Below are 19,362 nucleotides of genomic sequence, written 5' to 3'. Positions count from 1 at the left end.
CTTTATCTTTTGAATTTGTTTTAATTTATGTTTTCATTTTTTATAGGAGAAGATGAACTACGACCATTGATTCAATCTAATGGTCCCAACGAATTGGACTGAATGCCAAAATAAATTCAGGCGCTAGATGGATAGTCGCCACCTTTAGAAATGCATAGATCTCATGCAATGCCAAAGAAAAAAATATTAGTAGCAATTGGCATCGGGCTATTTAGTTGACGTTTGTGTGAATTTAGTCATGTTCGACATCTTTGATTCGGGAGAATTGTTTTGATTTATATTGGTCTATCATTCTTTCTTGTTAGACTTTTACAATCGAGATCAATAGGTGTGGCATTCTTCATAATGCATATGGCAATATATGCTTGGAGCATAGAGTTATTCCATGAAATAAATAAATCTAACACAGTGATAGTTTCCAAGCAGTCACGATGACTTAAAATGTGTCGAGAAAGGACGGCAATTTGTCAAGAAACAAGAACACTACAAGGAGAAGTACCCCGTCGTAATGACCCTGTTGGTCGTGGGTTTACATAGAAATGTGCAAAAAAAAAGATACCGGTTCGACCGGCACTAAATGACACTCGACTGGTACCATGTTCGATCTTCTTCTTCCATGTAAAAGATTATGGCCGCTACGGCACAACCACGCCGCAACGGGACAAAAGAGCGCCCATGCGTCCGATCCGACCGATCGGTCACGCGGAAATAAAATGAGAGAGAGGGAAATATCAAGCGAAGCAAGCAGCGAGACGGCCACACGTTGAAGCAACCTCATCTCCCCGGGGTTAGGCGCCACGTAACCGCTGCCGGGTCCACCGCTGCGGTCGCTTGCTTTTCGGGATCACACTCTCCTTGTCAGCCGAATCAGCTCAGCTGCTATGGCCACCGAGGCGCGCGCCGCGACCACGGGCTGGGAATCTCACCGCCGGCCGGCCTTGCCGCTCTGGCTATGGGATATTTTTTTCCTTCGGCAAGGAAGTATCTGTATATATTCGTCTACTCGGTCTCCTACTAGTACCTTTTTGTAGGATATTTTGTTGAAATGGTCATTTTTCTAAGATATCGGTGGCAGATATATCCAATGCTGGGACCAATGTGATAAGCAACAAAATGGCGTCCCCTTCATCCAAACGCAGAGAGAGAAACAAAAAAGCTCCCATAATAAGGAGTGCAATACATATACGGTATGCATATGTGCTAGGGCATTATCAGGCGTGTAGGTTTTCATCGGTAAAAGAAACAAAACTCGCTTCCTAGCATCACGAATGCTGTTTTCCAGTGGAGCAAGTTAATCGTGCCAGAAAGGGGAAAATTTTGGTGCGCAAATCAGGTCCAGGGCGAGGTTTCAGTCCGTACCTAATATGACCACGCAAGTCCGTATATGTCGACGCACCGTGCGTTTCAGCCGTGCAGATGTCTACTGGCACATGGGCGCACGGCCGCCGTGCACGGAACCTCCGCCAAAGGCAACGGAGGGGGAAACATTCTGGGCGGCGAACCGGGCTGTTTGGCACGCAAGCTAGCGGACCGGGGAACTCGTGGACGGCCTAATTCTGGACTGTTGTGCCTTCGGGCTGGTCTGTGACAAGCGTTCGGTTCAACTGTTCAGTTTGACAATCTACGCGGAGTTGATTGATTTTTGGTTGATTGGACTTGATGTATGCGTACACTCAACAGCTAGCATAGCACCAGCAGTAGCGGACGGGTGTTGGATGTCTCTACGTAATCCAAGGTGTCCCTTTTTATTAAGGACGCCGATAACTGCCACACGTGTGGTGTATCGGATGGTTGTGCCGCACGCTCTGTGTGGCACGGAGACGACCATACGGGCGCGCGCAGCCACGGTCCGCACGTCCGGTGCAGCGCGATCGCCCCCGCACGAGCACGTCCGGGCGAGTGAGCGCGCGGCCTGCACGACCCGTCTCGGCCGTCGTCCCTCCCCGCCTGCGAGCTACACGCCCCGCGTGTCAGTAACCACGCGTCCTGCCGCGATTGCCATGGTCCGGACCTCTTCGGTTGCCATGTTGCCATGTTGCTGAACTGTAGTTGCCATGTTGCTGAACTACAGTTGCCATCTTAGGTCAAAGTGTCGGATGCCATTTTTGGGCAACTGCAGCTGTTGTCATGTATGGTCTGGTCTACTACAGATACCATGATTTGAAAAACTTTAGGAGTTGTCACCTACTAACACTGGACAGTTGCCATGTAGCACTAAAAACATGGCAAAAAACATGTTTCGGTAAAAAGAGAGTTGCCATCTGCTTACAAGCGCGCTAGGGCCGTTGCCATGTACCCTGCAAAACACATGGCAACTGATAGCTTTTGGCGTGTGGGAGAGGAGACGGGCATGTGGGCGATGGTGGTATCTTTAGGAGTTGCCACCTACTAACACTAGACAGTTGCCATGTAGCGCTACAAAACAGACGTGGCAACAATAACATGTTCAGGGTAAAAAGAGAGTTGCCATCTGCTCATGCTCACAAATAGGGCCGTTGCCATGTACCCTGCAAAACACATGGCAACTGATAGCTTTTGGTGTGTGGGAGAGGAGACGGGCATGTGGGCGATGGTGGTATCTTTAGGAGTTGCCACCTACTAACACTAGACAGTTGCCATGTAGCGCTACAAAACAGACGTGGCAACAATAACATGTTCAGGGTAAAAAGAGAGTTGCCATCTGCTCATGCTCACAAATAGGGCCGTTGCCATGTACCCTGCAAAACACATGGCAACTGATAGCTTTTGGTGTGTGGGAGAGGAGACGGGCATGTGGGCGATGGTGGTATCTTTAGGAGTTGCCACCTACTAACACTAGACAGTTGCCATGTAGCGCTACAAAACAGACGTGGCAACAATAATATGTTCGGGGTAAAAAGAGAGTTGCCATCTGCTCATGCTCACAGATAGGGCAGTTGCCATGTACCATTCCAAAACATGGAAAATGACAGCTTGGGTGTGGGAGAATGGGAGAATGGGCAGTCGTACGAGATGGGGAACAAAAGTGGTGCACGGCGTGCGGGCGCGACAACAGTTTCATCGCACGCCCCGACTGGCGAAACGTTGACCGCAGAGAGAAACCGGCGTGCGGGCGAACTCCCTCACACCCACACACACGAGTTGTCCTACGTGGCACACAAAATCAGCCTTTTCATGCCGAGATTCGTGCAAAGGGCGCTGGACGACGATGAAGGCGTGTGGGTGAGTTGTCTAACGCCCACACGTGTGGGCGTTAGTGTTTTCATTTTTTAATGGTAATACGTGTCTCATTTATACGAGTATATCATAAGGACTATAGCTTATAACTTGCACACAAGTAGTAGTGTACGAGAGAAGAATGGAGGAATTGGTTGCCCGCTGTATTACTCATGAGATGCCGATACATATACAACAGCCAGCGTACTGGCCTTCCCTACATGCAGGGAAGTGGGAGATCAGGTGCCGGGAGGTTAGCTAGCTACCTAAGGACCCGACCCTGGAGTTACAACGGCAACACATCTCATACACACATACACTGGTCACGTTACAACTCAACACCACCCCCCCCCCCCCCCCGGAGTCCGAACATCGCCTGGAAGAACGTTCAGACTGGCTCTAAAGTTAGAAAACATTGAGGACGGTAACCCCTTGGTGAAGATATCCGCAAACAGCGAGGAAGTCGGAACATGGAGAACCTGGGCTTCACCGAGGGCAACGCGATCGCGAACAAAGTGAAGATCGATTTCGACATGCTTCGTCCGCTGATGTTGTACCGGGTTAGACGAGAGGTACATCGCGCTGACATTATCGCAATACACCACCGCAGCTCGTCGTGGGGGCGATGTAGTTCAGAGAGGAGCTGTCATAGCCAACAAGACTCAGCAACGCAGTTGGTGATGGCACGATACTCCGCTTCCGCACTAGAACGAGACACAGTCGGTTGTCGTTTGGACGACCAAAAGATGAGGTTGCTGCCGAGGAACACGCAAAAACCGGAAGTGGACTTGCGAGTGTCGGGACATCCGGCCCAATCAGCGTCGCTATAGGAGATGAGGTCATGTGAAGAGGAGCGGTAGAACTGGAGACCGTAGTGAGTGGTGCCGCGAAGGTAGCGCAAGACCCGCTTGATCAGCTGGAAGTGAGAATCAAGGGGAGCATGCATGAACAAGCAGATCTGCTGGACGGCATAGGTAAGATCCGGCCGGGTGAGTGTGAGGTACTGAAGGGCTCCGGCGATGCTGCGGTATTTGGAGGGATCGGAGAAGGGCTGGCCGTCCACACTAGAGAGTTTGGAGCTAGTGTCAATGGGCGTAGTGACGGGATGGCAATTAAGCATGTTGGCCCGATCCAAGACCTCAAGCGCATACTGCTCCTGAGATAAGAAAAGACCAGCGGCATTGCGATGCACGTTGATGCCGAGAAAGTGGTGGATGTCCCCGAGATCACTCATAGAGAATTCGCGGGAGAGCGAAGACACGAGAGATGTGAGGAGGGTAGTGGTGCTGGCAGTCAGGATGATGTCATCGACATATAAAAGTAGGTATGCCATGGACGCCCCGCGGTGAAGTATGAACAGCGAGGTGTCGCACTTGGAGGAGACGAAGCCGAGAGTGCGAAGGAAGCTCGTGAATCAAAGGAACCAAGTCCGAGGAGCCTGCTTGAGGCCATACAAGGACTTGTTCAGGCGGCAAACATGCGTGGGGCGAGCGGAGTCAATGAAGCCGGAGGGTTGTTGGCAATAGACGGTCTCAGCAAGATCACCATGGAGAAAGGCGTTTTTGACGTCCATTTGGCGGATCGGCCAACTGTTCGCCGTAGTAAGACTGAGGACGACGCGGATCGTGGCGGGTTTGACGACGGGTCTAAAAGTCTCCCCGTAGTCAACACCAGCCTGCTGCGTGAAGCCACGGACCACCACCGCGCCTTGTACCAAGCCAGCGAGCCATCGGGATGGAGCTTATGCCGGAAGATCCACTTTCCGGTCACCACATTGACACCTGCAGGACAAGGCACCAAAGACCAAGTGTCATTCCGTATTAGCGCATTAAACTCATCTAACAATGCGTGATGCCAATGGGGGTCTTTGAGACTGGCACGGTACGAGGAGGGAAGCGGTGAAGGAGTCGTGGTGACAGAGAGGCCAAAGTGGCGTTTGGGCATGACGAACCCCTTTTTACCGTGTGTGTGCATCTGATGAGTGTTGGTGCGTGGAGGAATGGGAACAACGCGGCGCGGTAGTGGGTCTGTGGGGAACAGTGGCGTGCGTGGTGCAGCAGGAGAGGCTGGCAAGGGAAAGGGAACATGCGATGATCCCGAGGCGATTGCTGCTGGAGTGGAAACCGGGGTCGGTGAGTGGGTTAGGCGGATGGGCGTGCATGCAGTGGCATCGGGGCGCGACGTGGGCGGAGAGGCGTGGATGCATGGGTGTGGGGCCCGGCAGTGGGATGAGAGGGCATACTGATGGGCGGGTTCGCAGGAGCGGCATGCATGCGCAGGGACGTGGGGTGGTTGGTCCGCTGGATGGTTTGGCGTGGCGCGGCGGGAGCGGAGGTTCTGGCATGATTGGATCCGTACGAGGTGGGGAAACCGAGGGAGATCACGCCGTCAGGGACGGCAGGAGCGGCAGGACGCCCGTGATCTTCTGTGCGTGCGGGTGTGTCTGCAACAGGATCATAGGGAAAAATATTTTCATTAAAAACAACATGCCTAGACGTGATGACTTTGCACGAGGAAAGATCGAAGCAGCGATATCCTTTCTGCTCCCGGGGATAGCCTATGAACACACAACGTGTAGAACGAGGCGAGAGCTTATGGGGGGTGGTGGCGGAGAGGTTCGGGAAGCATAAGCAGCAAAATGTGCGCAGATGATCGTAGGTGGGGTGTAGGCCATAGAGAAGGAAGTGGGGGGGGGGTGAAATGATGGATAGCACGCGACGGCCGAATGTTTAGGAGACTAGTGGCAGTGTGGAGAGCTTCGACCCAAAATTCGGGAGGAAGATGTGCTTGAAACAAAAGAGCGCGGACAACATCGTTGGTAGTACGGATGTGGCGCTCAGCCTTACCATTTTGCGGTGAGGTGTGCGGGCATGTGAGCCGGAAGGAGATGCCGTTGGAGGAGAAGAAGGCACGAAGCGCGGTGGTGAGGAATTCACCGCCATTGTCACACTGCAAACATTGGAGCATCACATGAAATTGGGTGAGAATAAAAGAAAAGAAGCTTTGAAGCGTGGCGCATGTATCGGATTTGGTGCGTAGGAGGAAAGTCCAAGAGTAATGCATGTACATCCAAGATGACGAGATAGTACTTATAACCGGAAAAACTAATGATCGGAGAGGTCCACAAGTCACAATGCAACAACTGGAACGACGCGGTGGTATATGAGGTCGAAGTGGGAAAAGGAAGACGTGTGTGTTTGCCCAATTGGCAAGCAGTACATAATGGCGACGTAGATTTTTTATTACATGTCGCGGGATCATCAAAGGGAAAATAAGCTAATGATGAGACGCCCGGGTGCCCGAGCCTTTTATGCCAAAGATCCGAAGAGGAAATGGTGAAAGCCACCGGGGGAGCGTCGCCACGGCCGCCGGTGAAGCGATAGAGGTCACCGGAGCTATTGCACCTCAGAAGCACCGCCTTGGTTTGAAGATCCTTCATGGAAAAACAAGGGGGTCAAACTCCACAGAACATAAATTGTCGCGTGTAAATTCACGCACAGAGATAAGATTGTGAACGATGTTAGGAGACAACAAAATATGGGTGAGATAGAAAGGGCGAGGAGGGAGGCAAGTGTTACCAATGGCAGCGACGGGAAGACGGGCCCCATTACCAACAACAACGTGATGAGGATCATGCGATAACACGGGATGAGACTCGAGCAAAGTACCTGGATCCCCGGTGACGTGGGAAGAGGCGCCCGTGTCCATTATCCAGTCGGCGTGAGGCGGGAAGGCCGAGCCATAGCTCGGAGCAGCGTGGTACATCGCGGCCGCGTCCCATGAGTACGGCGAGTTGGTGAAGTGGGCGGGTGGCGCGGACTGGAGCGGGGCGGGCGGAAGCAGGACGGGGTACGCATGGTGTGATGCTCCGGGTCGAGGGCCAAGGACCCCGGCCGAGTTTGGTGTGACCCAGGGCGCACGCGGGGGCGGGAAGGGCAGCCCCATGGGGGCAAAATACCCCAGCCAAGGCTGCTAAGAACCACGTCCACCACTGCCCGGAGCGTCGCCGCTGCCACGGCCGCGGCCGCGCCCGCGTCCACCACCACGCCCGCCAGGACGGTTGCCGCCACCGAGTTGGCCCCCCGTCCGCCTGCAGCGGGAGGAGCGCGATCGTCGCGGTCACCGCCTCCGCGCCGTCGCCGCCGCGGTCACCGCGATCAACGCGGTCGCCGCGACCGCCACCGCCGCATTCGTCATGGACGGCGAGGACCTGAGCACCCTCTGTGCGTGCCCGCTTGTCGAGGGCGAGTTCGGCGAGGACGAGGCGAGAGCGCACCTGCGCGAAGGTCAGCAGCGGCACGGTGGACTGAAGAATGGCGACCTGGAGTTCAAACTTTTTGCCAAGGCCGTCCAACATTTGCAGAGTGAGAGTGCAGTCCGTGACTGGCTCCCGAACGTCAGCAAGGGCGGCAGCGATACCTTGGAGGTGGCGGTAATAGTCGTTGATGGAGCGATCGCCGCGCACGGCCGACGGGAATTCTGGGCTGAGATGCATGGCGAGCTCGGCCTCATTCTCGAGGAAGTACTCATGGAGGCGTTTCCAGATCATGAAGGCGGTGGACCCGGCAGGCGGGACGATGTCGAGGAGATCACCGGCGACGGTGGAGTAGAACCATAAAACGATCGTGTTGTCGTCATCCCGCCAGAGCAGGTCGGAGAGGCGGGCGGCTGCGCCGGCCTGAACGTGCGCCTCGGCGTGGTGCCGAGCGAGGATAAGGTTGATGTAGTTCCTCCATCGGGCGAAGTTGGAGCCATCGAGAGACAGCTTGAAGTTGATGATGTGCATGATGCTGGCAGGAAGACCACCGGTAGGTGCGGCAATGCCAGGCACAGAGAGAGGGATCGGTGGTGGGGGTGGGTTGGGCGGGAGAGGTGCTAGGGGCAGACCACCTGAGGAGGATGAGTTAGGAGTGAGGGAGGAGCGAGGGCGCGCATCAGCAGTGGCTGCAGCGGCGGCGAGATCTTCGGCCGAGGGGTCGTCGTCGGTGACGTCGGCGTCAGTTGGGAGCGGGGGAGACTGGAGGTGGCTGGCCATGGAGAGAAGACCTAAAGCTCTGATTACCAAGAAGAATGGAGGAATTGGTTGCCCGCTGTATTAATCATGAGATGCCGATACATATACAACAGCCAGCATACTGGCCTTCCCTACATGCAGGGAAGTGGGAGATGAGGCGTCGAGAGGTTAGCTAGCTACCTAAGGACCCGGCCCTGGAGTTACAATGGCAACACATCTCATACACACATACACATACAACACTGGTCACGTTACAACTCAACAACGAGAAGAGAAGTAGTATCACAAATAATACAAGGCATTAGAAAGGAAACAAAAAATTTGAAGTACATACCAGCATGATCAATGTTGATCAAAATGTGATGCTAAGAAATCTTAACACCTGATTTTGTTAGTGCTAAACATTTGTGAAGCGAGGTATTGATTTTTACTGGAACAAGTTCTAGTTTTTTTTGAGGCAACAGAACAAGTTCTAGTTGAAGCACCAAGTCTAGAGTCATCTTTGGGCTCGCTGTTTGTGCCAACCTCATAGCCAAAATACAATAAGAGGGATGGAAAAAGTGCATGGATCCAATTCAAATTCTTCACAAAATTTGAATTTTGTTGTTCATTCGTGGCGTGATCACCTTCAAGTGCATTCAACTGCAGTTAATTCCAAAGCGGGAGTTTCTCCTTCTCATATTTCCCCTAATAACGCCACGACTGCAAGGCCGACACATAGGCCCAGTCAATCTGATGACCCGTTTTGCATTAGATGCCTCCAGTTGGGCCACCTTCGGCCAGCATGCACTAATAGGATCAAATGCAAGGCCTGCAAAAGATGGGGCCACATAGCCAAAGATTGTTACTTCACCTCTAGGCCCAACAACACTTCTACACCGCTCTCGGCCCCGATATGAGTTGTTGTTGAATAACACCCCCACCCCTTCACGGATGTTCGCATTATCTTTCAAAAGCACAATGAAGGAATGAATTGGAAGAAATTTGTATTGTACAGAAAGGTTTGGGTCCTTCTATGTGGTTTTCCTTTCGACAGAAGATGCATGCATGAATTTGCTAATGCGGTGAGGAGCCTTGGTAGATTGGTTCATTGTGATAGAGTTAAGAGCACCAAAGCTAACTTGATGGTTAAGGTTAGAGTGGATGAACTTAGGGACATCTCTGACAGCATTGTTGTAGGAGAGGGAGAGGGTTTTCAGACTGAATCACACACTGTGCATGTAGTCATTTTAAAGCAAAATATGCTAGGAGTTGAGGCTCTATATGAAGATACTATCCCACCATTTGGTAACCCTCTCCCCAAACCAGTGCAACAAGATTTCCATCCAAACCAATACAATCATTTTCTCGGGCCCCTACAACACCATGAACTGGGTGATGTGCACAACAATCACATACTTGACCTCAGTCAGGAGGCTATGCAACATAATTTGTAGTTGGCTCTTCATCCACCTGGTATGCCACAAGATCAAATCAGGATATAGAGGATGTTGATGCGGCTGATGAGGATGTATATCTTCCTGGATAGGGGCATTGGGCATTACCTCAAGAGTACCCAAACATTGATTTGGAAATTCAACCAGGAGATCTCCTTGCGGTGAATGATCTGATGGAACATCTCAATGATGTTGGGGAACGTATCATGCAATTTCAGAAATTTTCCTACGATCACGCAAGATCTATCTAGGAGATGCATAGCAACGAGAGGGGGAGAGTGTGTCCACGTACCCTCGTAGACCGAAAGCGGAAGCGTTAGTTTAACGCGGTTGATGTAGTCAAACGTCTTCGCGATTCAACCGATCAAGTACCAAACGTACGACACCTCCGAGTTCAGCACACGTTCAGCTCGATGATGTCCCTCGAAATCTTGATCCAGCAAAGTGTCGAGGGAGAGTTTCGTCAGCATGACGGCGTGGTGATGGTGATGGTGAAGTGATCCGCGCAGGGCTTCGCCTAAGCACTATGACAATATGACCGGAGGAGTAAATGGTGGAGGGGGCACCGCACACGGCTAAGAACAATTGATGTGCCTTAGAGGTGCCCCTGCCCCCGTATATAAAGGAGGGAGAGGGGAGGAGGCCGGCCTAGGGCGCGCCAAGTGGGAGGAGTCCCACTTGGACCCCTAGTCCAATTCGCCCCCCCTTTCCTTTTACCGGAAGGGGAAAGGGGGAAGGAGAGGGAGGAGGAGAAGGAAAGGGGGGGCGCCCCTTCCCCTAGTCCAATTCGGACTCCCCATGTGGGGGGGGGCACGCGTCAGCCCTTGCGGGCTGCCTTGCCTCCCTCCTATGGCCCATATGGCCCATATCTTTTCCCCCCGGGGGTTCCGATAACCCCCGGTACTCCGATACGTACCTGATACATTCTGAAACACTTCCGGTGTCCGAATACTATCGTCCAATATATCAATCATTACCTCTCGACCATTTTGAGACTCCTTGTCATGTCCGTGATCTCATCCAGGATTTCGAACAATCTTCGGTCACCCAAACACATAACTCATAATACAAATCATCATCGAACCTTAAGCATGCGGACCCTACGGGTTCGAGAACTATGTAGACATGACCGAGACACATCTCCGGTCAATAACCAACAGCGGAACCTGGATGCTCATATTGGTTCCTACATATTCTACAAAGATCTTTATCAGTCAAACCGCAATGACAACATACGTCATTCCCTTTGTCATCGGTATGTTACTTGCCCGAGATTCGATCGTTGGTATCTTCATACCTAGTTCAATCTCGTTACCGGCAAGTCTCTTTACTTGTTCCGTAATACATCATCCAGCAACTAACTCATTACTCACATTGCTTGCAAGGCTTATCATGACGTGTATTACCGAGAGGGCCCAGAGATACCTCTCCGATACTCGGAGTGACAAATCATAATATCGATCTATGCCAACCCAACAAACACCTTCGGAGACACCTGTAGAGCATCTTTATAATTGCTACCTCTTGAGCATGCGTTGGTTTTCCCTTGAAGAGGAAAGGGTGATGCAACAAAGTAGCGTAAGTATTTCCCTCTGTTTTTGAGAACCAAGGTATCAATCCACTAGGAGACTACACGCAAGTCGCCTAGTACCTGCACAAACAATCAAGAACCTTGCAACCAACGCGATAAATGGGTTGTCAATCCCTTCACGGCCACTTGCAAAAGTGAGATCTGATGAAGATAATAAGATAAATATTTTTGGTATTTTTGTTGTATAGATTGAAAAGTAAAGATTGCAAAATAAATAGTAAACTAGAATTGTAGATTGGAAACTCATATGATGTAAAGTAGGCCCGGGGGCCTTAGGTTTCACTAGTGGCTTCTCTCAAGATAGCATATATATTATGGTGGGTGAACAAATTACTACCAAGCAATTGATAGAAAAGCGCATAGTTATGAGAATATCTAGGCATGATCATGAACATAGGCATCACGTCCGTGACAAGTAAACCGAAACGATTCTGCATCTGCTACTATTAGTCCACACATCGACTGCTATCCAGCATGCATCTAGAGTATTAAGTTCACAAGAACAGAGTAACGCATTAGGCAAGATGACATGATGTAGAGGGATAAACTCAAGCAATATGACATAAACCCCATCTTTTTTATCCTCGATGGCAACAATACAATACGTGTCGTTTCCCTTTCTGTCACTGGGATCGATCACCGCAAGATTGAACCCAAAGCTAAGCACTTCTCCCATTGCAAGAAAGATCAATCTAGTAGGCCAAACTAAATCGATAATTCAAAGAGACTTGCAAACATATTTAAATCATGCATAAAAGAATTCAGAGAAGAATCAAATATTGTTCATAGACAATCTTGATCATGAACCCACAATTCATCGGATCTCGGCAAACACACCGCAAAAAGTATTACATCGAATAGATCTCTAAGAAGATCAAGGAGAACTTTGTATTGAGATCCAAAGAGAGAGAAGAAACCATCTAGCTAATAACTATGGACCCGAAGGTCTGTGGTAAACTACTCACACATCATCGGAGAGGCTATGGTGTTGATGTATAAGCCCTCCGATCGAATCCCCCTCCGGCAGATCGCCGGAAAAGGCCCCAAGATGGGATCTCACGGGTATAGAAGGTTGCAGCGGTGGAAAAGTGGTTTCGTTGCTCTCCCCAAAGGTTTCAGGGTATAAGAGTATATATAGGCGAAAGAAGTAGGTCGGTGGAGCTATGAGAGGCCCACGAGGGTGGGGGGCGCGCCCTCCTGCCTCGTGGCCGCCTCGCGGCTTTCTTGACGTCCACTCCAAGTCTCATGGATTGCGTTTGTTCCAAAAAGATCCCCGCAAAGGTTTCATTCCGTTTGTATTCCGTTTGATATTCCTTTTCTGCGAAACACTGAAATAGGCAAAAAAACAGCAAATTGCACTGGGCCTTTGGTTAATAGGTTAGTCCCAAAAATAATATAAAAAGGTATATTAAATCCCATTAAACATCCAAACTAGATAATATAATAGCATGGAACAATCAAAAATTATAGATACATTGGAGACGTATCAAGCATCCCCAAGCTTAATTCATGCACGTCCTCGAGTAGGTAAATGATAAAACATAATTTTTGATGTGGAATGCTACCTAACATAATTTTTCATTGTAATTCTCTTTATTGTGGCATGAGTGTTTAGATCCGAATGATTCTAGACAAAGTTTTAATATTGACATAAAAATAGTAATACTTCAAGCATGCTAACCAAGTAATTATGTCTTATCAAAATAACATAGCCAAAAGAAAGCTCATCCCTACAAAATCATATAGTTTGGCCATGCTTGATTTTCATCACACAAAATGCTCCCATCATGCACAACCCCGATGACAAGCTGAGCAATTGGTTCATACTTTTTAACGTGCTTCAGCCTTTTCAACCCTCACGCAATACATGAGCGCAAGCCATGGATATAGCACTATGGGTGGAATAGCATATGATGATGGGGGTTATGTGAGAAGACAAAAAAGGAGAAAATCTCACATTGACACGGCTAATCAACGGGCTATGGAGATGCCCATCAATTGATGTCAATGCAAGGAGTAGGGATTGCCATGCAACGGATGCACTAGAGCTACAAATATATGAAAGCTCATCAAAAGAAACTAAGTGGGTGTGCATCCAACTTGCTTGCTCACAAAGACCTAGGGCATTTTGAGGAAGCCCATCATTGGAATATACAAGCCAAGTTCTATAATGAAAAATTCCCACTAGTATATGAAAGTGACAAAATAAGAAACTCTCTATCATGAAGATCATGGTGCTATTTTTAAGCACAAGTGTGGAAAAAGGATAGTAAAATTGTCCCTTCTCTCTTTTTCTCTCATTTTTTGTTTGGGCTTCTTTGGCCTCTTTTTTATTTGGGCTTCTTTGGCCTCTCTTTTTTTCGTCCGGAGTCTCATCCCGACTTGTGGGGGAATCATAGTCTCCATCATCCTTTCCTCACATGGGACAATGCTCTAATAATGATGATCATCACACTTTTATTTACTCATAACTCAAGAATTACAACTCAATACTAGAACAAAAATATGACTCTATGTGAATGCCTCCGGTGGTGTACCGGGATATGCGATGAATCAAGAGCACATGTATGAAAGAATTATGAAGGTGGCTTTGCCACAAATACGATGTCAACTACATGATCATGCAAAGCAATATGACAATGATGGAGCGTGTCATAATAAACGAAATGGTGGAAAGTTGCATGGCAATATATCTCGGAATGGCTATGGAAATGCCATAATAGGTAGGTATGGTGGCTGTTTTGAGGAAGATATAATGAGGCTTATGTGTGATAGAGCGTATCATATCATGAGGTTTGGATGCACCCGAGAAGTTTGCACCAACTCTCGAGGTGAGAAAGGGCAATGCACGGTACCGTAGAGGCTAGCAAATTGCGGAAAGGTAAGAGTGCGTATAATCCATGGACTCACATTAGTCATAAAGAACTCATATACTTATTGCAAAAGTTTATTAGCCCTCGAAGCAAAGTACTACTACGCATGCCCCTAGAGGGATAGATTGGTAGGAAAGACCATCGCTCGTCCCCGACCGCCACTCATAAGGAAAGCAATCAAAGAACACCCCATGCTTCAAATTTGTCACACAACGTTTACCATACGTGCATGCTACGGGACTTGCAATCCTTAACACAAGTATTCATCAATTCCATAATTACCCAACTAGCCTGACTCTAACATTACCACCTTTATATCTCAAAACAACTATCAAGTATCATAGTATTCAATGCACTCTATATGAAAGTTTTTATTATACTCATCTTGGATGCCTATCATATTAGGACTAATTTTATAGCCAAAGAAAATTACCATGCTGTTCTAAAAGACTCTCAAAATAATATAAGTGAATCATGAGAGATCAACAATTTCTATAAAATAAAACCACCACCGTGCTCTAAAAGATATAAGTGAAGCACTAGAGCAAAATTATCTAGCTCAAAAGATATAGTGAAGCACATAGAGTATTCTAATAAATTCCGATTCATGTGTGTCTCTCCCAAAAGGTGTGTACAGCAAGGATGATTGTGGTAAACTAAAAAGCAAATACTCAAATCATACAAGACGCTCCAAGCAAAACACATATCATGTGGTGAATAAAAATATAGCCTCAAGTAAAGTTACCGATAGACGAAGACAAAAGAGGGGATGCCTTCCGGGGCATCTCCAAGCTTAGGATTTTGGTTGTCCTTGAATTTTACCTTGGGGTGCCTTGGTCATCCCCAATCTTAGGCTCTTGCCACTCCTTATTCCATAATCCATCAAATCTTTACCCAAAACTTGAAAACTTCACAACACAAAACTCAACAGAAAATCTCATGAGCTCCGTTAGTATAAGAAAACAAATCACCACCATAAGGTACTGTAATGAACTCATTCTTTATTTATATTGGGGTTAAACCTACTGTATTCCAACTTCTCTATGGTTCATACCCCCCGATAATAGCCATAGATTCATCAAAATAAGCAAACAACACACGAAAAACAGAATCTGTCAAAAACAGAACAGTCTGTAGCAATCTGTATCAAACGTATACTTCTGTAACTCCAAAAATTCTGAAATAAATTGGTGGACGTGAGGAATTTGTCTATTAATCATCTTCAAAAATAATAAACCTAGAAGCACTCTTCAGTAAATAATGGCAGCTAATCTCGTGAGCGCTAAAGTTTCTGTTTTTTACAGCAAGATCGCAAAGACTTCACCCAAGTCTTCCCAAAGGTTCTACTTGGCACAAACACTAACTAAAACATAAAACCACATCTAAGCAGAAGCTAGATGAATTATATATTACTAAACAGAAACAAAAATTAAGGAACAAAAAATAAAATTGGGTTGCCTCCCAACAAGCGCTATCGTTTAACGCCCCTAGCTAGGCATAAAAACAAGAATAGATCTAGGTATTGACATCTTTGGTATGCAATCCATAAGTGGATCTCATAATAGATTCATAAGGCAATTTAACTTTCTTCCTAGGAAAGTGTTCGATGCCTTTCCTTAATGGAAATTGGAATATAATATTTCCTTCTTTCATATCAATAATTGCACCAATCGTTCCAAGGAAAGGTCTACCAAGAATAATAGGACATGTAGGATTGCAATCTATATCAAGAACAATGAAATCTATGGGCACATAGTTCCTATTTTCAAAAATAAGAACATCATTAATCCTTCCCATAGGTTTCTTAATGGTGGAATCCGCAAGATGCAAATTTAGAGAACAATCATCAAATTTACCAAACCTAGCACATCACACAAAGTTTTTGGAATCGTGGAAACACTAGCACCCAAATCACATAAAGCATAACATTCATGATTTTTAATCTTAATTTTAATAGTAGGTTCCCACTCATCATAAAGTTTTCTAGGGATAGAAACTTCTAATTCAAGCTTTTCTTCATAGGATTGCATTAAAGCATCAACAATATGTTTGGTAAAAGCTTTATTTTGACTATAAGCATGAGGAGAATTTAACACGGATTGCAACAAGGAAATACAATCTATCAAAGAACAATTATCATAATTAAATTCCTTGAAATCCAAAATAGTGGGTTCATTGCTATGTAAAGTTTTGACCTCTTCAATCCCACTTTTACCAATTTTTGCATCAAGATCTATAAACTCCGAATCATTGGGACGCCTTTTAACTAAAGTTGACTCATCTCCAGTCCCATCTTTATCAAGATTCATATTGGAAAACAAAGATTTAATAGGAGACACATCAATCACTTTTAGATCTTCACCATTATTATCATGGAAACTAGAAGAACACGCTTTCACAAAGCAATCTTTTTTAGCACGCATCCTAGCGGTTCTTTCTTTGCACTCATCAATGGAAATTCTCATAGCTTTGAGAGACTCATTGATATCATGCTTAGGTGGAATAGATCTAAGTTTCAAAGAATCAACATCAAGAGAAATTCTCTCCATGTTCCTAGCCAACTCAACAATCTTAGGCAATTTTTCTTCAAGCAAAGCATTGAATTTTTTTTGCAAAATCATAAATTTTTTAACACTACTCTCAAAATCAGAGGGCATCTTATTAAAATTTCCATAAGAGTTGTTGTAGGAATTACCATAACCATTAGAGGAATTACTAGGGAATGGCCTAGAATTAAAGTTTCCTCTATACGCGTTGTTACCAAAATTGCTCCTACCAACAAAATTCACATACATAGATTCATTATTATTCTCAATCAAAGTGGACAAAGGCATATAATTAGGATCAGAAGAAACACTGTTATTAGCAAACAATTTCATAAGTTCATCCATCTTTCCACTCAAAACATTAATCTCTTCTATCGCATGAACCTTTTTACTAGTAGATCTTTCGGTGTGCCATTGAGAATAATTAACCATAATATTATCTAGGAGTTTAGTAGCTTCTTCTAAAGTGATTTCCATAAAAGTGCCTCCCGCGGCCAAATTTAAAAGATTTCTAGAATCAAAATTCAATCCAGCATAATTTTTTTGTATAATCATCCATAAGTTCAAACCATGTGTAGGGCAATTTCGTATCATTAATTTCATCCTCTCCCAAGCTTGTGCAACATGCTCATGATCAAGTTGTTTAAAATTCATAATATCGTTTCTAAGAGAGATGATCTTAGCGGGAGGAAAATATTTAGAGATAAAAGCATCTTTGCACTTATTCCATGAATCAATACTATTTTCAGGCAAAGAAGAGAACCAAGTTTTAGCATGGTCTCTAAGCGAAAACGGAAATAGCTTCAATTTAACAATATCATTATCCACATCTTTCTTCTTCTGCATATCACATTGTAACATCCCAAATTTTCAATTTGGAATGTTATACATTAGATCATCATTGCATAGCATATTTTATTGCGTTCTGACAAATCCTCGAAAAAAAATCCTAAGCAACTCAAGGACCCTCGGAGAGAGTTGGGGATTTTCATGGTTTTCATATTTGATTTTTATCAAATAATGAAACGAGGATTTTGGTTTTAATTATTGTTCTCTCCGGAAATATTTCGTATTAAAATAAATGAGAGGAGAAAATATGACTTCTCCAAAATAATTGAAATATTGGAGGAAAAATATTAAAATCAAATATTGGATTTTATTCGGGTTTTATTTGCAATTTTAATTGCATTAGAAAAATTGCACGTTTTCAAAACTGCATTTTTGGGCCAAGAAAATGTTCATCTCGTTCTAATTATTTTAATTAGACGGTGAAAATTTGTTTTGGCATTTTTGGATTTTTATTTATTTTTCTATGATTTTTTTAGAATCGGCGAAATTATTTAAAAAAAAAGTCGCCCGAGCGCCGACTCGGCCGAAGCCCAGCCGACGGCCCAGCTTCCCCGCGCGGCCCAGCCGCTGTCGTCTCCCACCTGGAGTCGGACGCCGCCGCCGCCCGTGTCCCGCTAGGACACCGCCGCCGCCGCCTTACCCCCTCCCCCACGGCACCCCTCCCTCCTATAAGTACCCCACCCCGCCCCCTCTCCCTCACCCCGTTCCCCGACCCGACGCCGCCCGCCGAAGCTCGAAGCCACCGCCGCCGAGAGGAGCCGAAGCCGCCGCCGCCCAGAGCCCGTACGCCGCCGCCCTCGTCGCCCCTCGCCGCCCCCGCAGCCCCGCCGCCGCTCGCCGCACCTCGGCCGACCCTTCGGAGCCCGTCCCGAGCCTCGCCGGAGGTTAGCCGGAGCCGCCGCCGTTCGCCGTCCGTTTTTTTTAAAACCGCCTCGGTTTATTTTTTCTCGAAACCCTAGATTTTTTATATAGATCGGTTTATTTTTTTCTTCGGTTTAATTAATTAGTGAACGTTCACCGATCCGTTCGTTTTAACGAACGTGTTCGTCGGTTAGTCGCTGTTAACGAACGTCCGTTTGTTTAACTGTTCGTCAGTTTTCTTTTTCGTCGGATTTTCCGCGATTATTCCAGATCGCGATTTCTGATCAAATTTTCGTTTTAGTTTATCTTTTCGCTCGTTTATCAGAATCAGGCGATTCAAGCGCCTAGAGTTTTGTCTCAAAATTCTCTTTCCGTTTAACCTACTCAAACAAGTTTTTGCTACTGTAAAATTTGACTTAGATCCAGATTAGTAAACAAAGCCTGTTTCTCTCGCCATTTGACTTTCGTTGCTTCTTTCGATTTGATTCTTTTTGCAAACCGGAGTTCTTAAGTTGAACTTTCTGGTTAGATCTTTTATTTGAGTTTTACCTGTGCATTTGATGAGTGCTTATTGTATGCTTGTTTGTTTGCGATAGAGTACCCGGAGTGCGCCGCTTGCTACTTCGAATCTCTAAGTTTCACGGATCATCAGCAAGGCAAGTAACACTTTGATCATACCTTTTTACTACCCAGTTTTATTGCATTAGACCAACCCTCAAACATTGCATGGTTAGGATCTAATTAAATTGTGGGTATTGGGATGTAGTTGAGGTAGTACCTATTACCTGTTTATTATCAAACCCTTGGGAGTTACTTCTACGTTTCTTATATCGCTATGCTATGCTAGTAGACGTGGATTGGGTTTGAGAGATATTCACGACAGATGTGAGATTGTTAATTAATGGTTTACTTAAGGTGGCAACTAAAACTCACATCTGGGTGGATTGAGGCACCTGGAGAACCCAGTGTTGCCTGTTTTTCTAAGGACCGCCACCCA

This window comes from Aegilops tauschii, chromosome 3, assembly GCF_002575655.3.
Source record: "Aegilops tauschii subsp. strangulata cultivar AL8/78 chromosome 3, Aet v6.0, whole genome shotgun sequence".
NCBI lineage: Eukaryota > Viridiplantae > Streptophyta > Magnoliopsida > Poales > Poaceae > Aegilops > Aegilops tauschii.
The sequence above is the reverse complement of the archived record's forward strand: the minus strand, read 5'-3'. Positions refer to the sequence as shown.